We start from the raw sequence: 6,000 nt of genomic DNA on the forward strand, positions 1-6,000 counted from the left end.
GATTTGTGACAGTGACACTTTCTAGCTATTGATTGATATTTTTGCTATTGTTTGCATGCAGGCTTCAGTACAGCATGCTCCCTGCTGTCGTTTGGATGTCATGGATTTCCTTTCAGTTGGTGGATCAACTGTTTTCTTATGCATGGTGTTAATATCACCCTGAAAAGCACAAGGTAGGCTATATATAGTTATATACAGTACACACACACACACACACACACACACACACACACACACACACACACACACACACACACACACACACACACACACAAACAACAGATATTGTGTCTTGGTATATGTATGAGGGGTCCATTTTTACTTCCTGGAAGTACATTCTTTTGCAAAGCTATATTAGTCCAAACCCTGCTTAATGGCTGGAACTGTATTTATTACCTCACAATATGTGCCCGTACTTTATATCAGGAAGCATTGAGAACTCAACATCAACTCGCCTTTCCAAGTTGACTCTGATTTCAACACTCTATTTTTAGTGTTTTATTGCTTTTAATTCTTTCTTACTTGCAAGTTTTTTCCTAATGTTTTTTCTCATCTCCCCTGACATGTAAAGTGTCTTTGAGAAAAGCGCTATATAAATTCCAGTTATTATTATTATCATTAACTCTTGTGACCTTAATTTGATCTTTTGTAGAGTGATATGGTGTGGGCCCGACAGACAGACAGATCTGTAAACTCAGTGCAATAAAACTCGTATACTAAGCCGAAAAGGTATTTTCTGTTTACTAAAGAGCTGATGAGACGGGCATACCTGTGTTAATGACCAAACAATCTAGCAATCATAACTATGGGAATAATAGAACCGAGTGTTGGGGCAGACAAGTTGTGTTGTGTAAAAAAATAAAAAACATTTATGTGAAATGGTTATTTGTGAATATATATATATATATATATATATATACCAGTGAAGTATCAAACATAACTTGTTTAATTGAAAAGGTTACACAGGGCCCGGACGGTTAGCTCAACCATCTGGGCGTTTCGTTGGGCACCTAGTCTGCTGAACCAGCCTGATGGCATGAAGCGGGTTCGACTCCCGATCCCGACGGCCTTTGCCGCGTGTCTTCTCCCCCCTATCTCTCTCCCCGGGACTACCTTTCACGCAGAGCCTCGGTTTCGATGGGCGCTGATGGGACGCTTGTTTTACTGCGCCGGCTACTACTAGTAGGGCGGTGTTATATAACCTCACAAAAACTATGCCTAAACCTAACCCTAACCTCACAAAAACTATGCCTAAACCTAACCCTAACCTGTAAAACAAGCGCCCCCTCAGCGACCATCGACTCCCAGACTCTGCGAAAAAGGTCATCCCCTCTCTCCCCATTTCCTGTCAGATTACTTTCAACCACGGGGCACGGTGGCACAGTCGGTAGTGCTGTCGCCTCACAGCTAGAAGGTCCTGGGTTCGATTCTTGCTGGGGACGCTGTGGGTGCTGGGCGCGTGCTCTCTCCTCCGTGTCATCAGTGCCCATACCCAAGGCGGGGTTGGTGAAAGGGCCTTTCTGTGTGGAGTTTGCATGTTCTCCCCATGTCCCCTAGGGTAGGTACCCTCACAAAAACATGCAGTAATCCTGGACTGGTCTCTAAACTACCTCCCCTGGCCAGCCAGGGCGCCTGATGGAGGGGAATGGAACTGGTCGGAATAACGTGCTCCTTCCACGCGCTATGTCCGACTGGGGAAACTCCCCCTTGTCAGGTGAAAAGAAGCAGCTTGGACTCCTCATGCGTAGAAGGAAGCATGAGGTCAGTCTGCTGCCCCCCCAGGTTGGCAGAGGAAATGTAGCGCCCAGGATTACATTAGATAATTGACACTGGGTGAAAAATGGGTTGCAAAATCGTGGGATAAAAAAAAAAAAAGATTACTTTCAATATATAAAAAGAAAAGAAAAGGTTACACAGTATAACTAAGTAAACTGTTCAAAAGGCTATACTGTTGCCAGATAAACCATACAGTGATGAATTGCCATGTTCTTCTTCATTACGTCAATATATTTTATCAACTTTTTACAGTGTGTGGGAAACTCTTGTTACAGAAGTAGGCTATGTCACATTTCTAAATGTCAACATACACACGAGTAAAGGTATACTTGTCAAGTGATACTTCTGCACACATATCATCATTTGTTATGATTGGGCTGCATCCCATAGTTTGTTACTAAGGCAATGTGATATGCTGCTCAAGTCAAGGCCTTTCTGAGAAGTGAAGGAGCATCTTGCTCTGTGTCCTTGTCTAACTATCTCAACCCAAATGTCTCTTTGCCTCCATGTTCATTTCTCTCAGTTTCATAATCCTACTGTGGATGATGCAACCATACAGTAACACAGCCAGCCACTGGCCAGACAGAGAGAAAGAAAGAGAGAGAGAGGTTTATTTAGCATAGCCCATATTTGACTAGCATTGATGATTTCACCATTTAAAGGTATTTTTGTTAAAAGGTTAAATCACTATTCTGATAGTATTGCTATTAGTGTTTGTTCAATAACAGGGGTCCCGACTCCCCCCATATTTCCAGCTCTTTAATGAACAGAAAAAGATTTTTTAGGTGAGTTGCACATTTTCGACCAATCAGGAGAGAGTACCCATTTATCAGATTCAATTGTACATTGTTCAGCTGCCGATTTAGCAGAAAATAGCAGATCTACAAGGCGTTGTGAGCTTGTAGATCGGCTATTTTCAGGAAGTTGCTGTAGAGGGAAAAAAAGCAGACCAAGTGCAGAGCCAACGGTCAAGTTATCTGAGGGTTTAAAAGGTTAACTATCTGACATACACTATAGCATGAATCAGTGTTGATTTCGTCGACTAAAACTATGACAAAAAATGTTCGTCGACTACCTTTTGTCACTGACGAAAAGAATGGAAACTAAATGAAAACTAATCTATGATGACTAAGACTAAATATATTGACAATTACGTCAACAAATACAAACTAGACTAAAATGTTAAAGGGACTATAGTGGACAAGAGATCCAGTATAAGTCAGTTTTCATTTGTTTTGCATGCTGAAAATAGTCGATCTACAAGCTCACAACTCGTCGCAGCGCAATATACGCGTTGTGAGCTTTACTTGTAGATCGGCTATTTTCAGCAAGTGAGAAATCTGTCATTATGACGGCATCAAGGCCCACCAAAATACATTTTAGGCGACTAAATCAACTGTAGATTTAGTCAACTAAAATATTAGGCCTATGATATTTAGTCGACTAAAACTAGACTAACACTAAAACATTCCGGATGACTAAAATGTGATTAAAAACTATTTCAAGAGACTATGACTAAAACTAAAATAGAAATTTGCTGCCAAAAACAACACTGGCATGAATCCAACTATCTATGACCCACTCAATCACCTGTCTGTCTTCATGAGGTGTCTGTTTGTCTCGCTCGCTGCCTTGCTATCTTTCTGTGTATGTAGGCCAGAGTGCCCCAGTTGTCACAAGACCTACTTTAATTTGATTGGCCCAATCAACCAAAACTCAACGTCGTAATTGTATCCCTCCACCTTTCAAGACCTAGTCCCTGACCTCGCCACTCAGTTTAGAACTCAGTTTAGATTGACAGCAGCTTGTAGCTGCTGTCAATTACAGTATATCTTCCATTGATTGATTGATTGAATATTTTATTAGACCATAAGAAAAAATACAAACAGCACAATGTACAGTCAGGCATTTTGGTCCAAAGGGATTTCCGAAGAAAGACCTTGCGGTCTTGTTTCCATTCGGGTCTGTTAAGGAAATTATGAGGTCCCATCATTGGTGATCAGCAGAGGCGAAGGCAACTTCACAAGGAGTCCGGCATATCGTCAATTCGTTCTTTATTCATCGTTCCCATCATCTCAGTACAGCAGAATGGTTTAACAGTCCAACAGCACTCTCCCACCGCCCTCCTCATCAATGACATCCAACCCCCTTTTATTTCCCAACCACACACCCCCAAATTGACAGTCAGTGACAGGTGTTTTATTCAAATACAACAGGACATGGACAGATAATAACAGGTGGTGTTACAGCATCTCCGTTCATGGTGTTGTTCATGGTGTTTGCTGACAGACAGGAACCTACTCTAAATGGGATAACAGAGATGCTATACAAAATGTTCATATAAGGATCTGCGCTAAAGATAAGGGTGACACACAAATAAGTATACCTTTGCTGACAGTATGGAGGAGTCAAGTCAGCTGTTAGATTGACAGGAAGACTGCTCTAAATGGGAGATAGTTGGAGGCAAGCAGGAAACAACTAATTTGAGAACACACCCAAGTAGGTAGAGGCAATAGTGACAGCTGTCAGGTGACAGCTGTCGGTCAGTCCGAATGCGTATTTGTGATAGTCCATCCTATTTGACTGAATGGAATACAATTATAGTTCTTATTGAATAGTAGAATTGGCATTCTAAAACTGCCACTACAATCCACCGCTTTATATATGAAAATTGATACCTTATTAATTTACATGGCCCAGGAGATTTTTAGAATGACAAATATTGATGATTAAAACTGTATGGCTAGATTCATGTTTGATGACAGTGGTCAGATAAAGAAGGTTTCGCTATTAAGAAATTTAAAAATTACTGGACACATCTAGAATCAAGAAAAACACATCTATAGTTAAATTAGAAGATAGTAAACACATCTAGTTAAATTTAGGAAGAAATTTAAGAAGATAGTAGAGCTTGTAGATCTGCTATTTATATATTTTTTTCTTTCCCTATACTATTTTTTAACTTTGTAATTCCACACTACAAAATACCTATAATAGTTAGTTTAAGAACCAAATGAACTGAAATGATTTAACTCAAATTAAAATAATTGAAATGGATTATATTAGGATAGAATTTAAACACTCAACAATTAAAATAATGTAATACTTTAAAACTTTAACCTGGTAAAACTTTAACATTAGGATATTCTCCATTGAACAAAACTATGGCCACTGTTAGTCCCCTCTCAGGCTGTTTTTCACACCCGAAAATAAATAAATAAATAGACTGATAATGACCACGTCCTGTATTTTAGGCTCTCTGCTACTTTTAACTCAGTTACACACAAACGCACAAATACCTTTCCTCCCCCCCCCCTTCTGCCAGCTGGACAGAGAAAGAGAGAGAAAGGAAGGCTGTCAATCAGACATTTGTTTTTTTTCCAATATCGAATTAATTCAAATTAAACTGTTACTGATGTGACCAAGGTGAGGTCTCTTTGTCTTAATATTATCTCCATTCGTTCAACATTTTCTGTATTATATTACTTAAGTTAGCGTTCAACCAAAGAATATTTCATATTTATACCAGTGACTTTCTGATAAGGGACGTTCAACCCGAAACTGCTTTATATCATGTATTACTATACTGATAAAGGACGTTCAACCTTGAAGAGAAAGGAACTATTTAACTTTCGTAAGCTCACTAGATTCGATTTTTTGCAGATCTCACCCCGAAAATAAATCCTTTCTCTCTGTTTTCTATACTAAAGGCCTAGTGCTACCTAGTAAATACCAGAATTGACAGGAGATAAAATAATATTAGACGTTTAACCTTGTTAAACCCTCATAAATGATTGATTTCACACTATTGATTTTAACACCTTGAAACACTCACGATTTGAATAATTACTTAGATCCATGTTAATTTATTTGCAAAACTATAAATGTATTCCTTTTAACTAACCCACACATAGGCTGTACCAATGACCCCTCCCCCTCTTGCCATTTTGGGCACGGGGTGTTCAATGAGGAGTCCTTTTAGTACAGTATATGTGCGTGGAAATGAATTCCAATATCTTATCATCCTATTTTAGGATTTTCTAACATTGTTGTTCTTGCCTATACTTTTACAAATTTTAGATTGGAGTCTAGTTAGATTAAAATTTAGATTAGATTTTTAGTAGTTTATCAAAACTCTTGTAGTTCACTACTTGCACATGTAAGACTAAATAGATTAAATCACATAGGGTAAATTACAAACTAAAGATCTAGTTATTCTCAATT

This window comes from Electrona antarctica (genome assembly GCF_951216825.1).
Source record: "Electrona antarctica genome assembly, chromosome: 7".
NCBI lineage: Eukaryota > Metazoa > Chordata > Actinopteri > Myctophiformes > Myctophidae > Electrona > Electrona antarctica.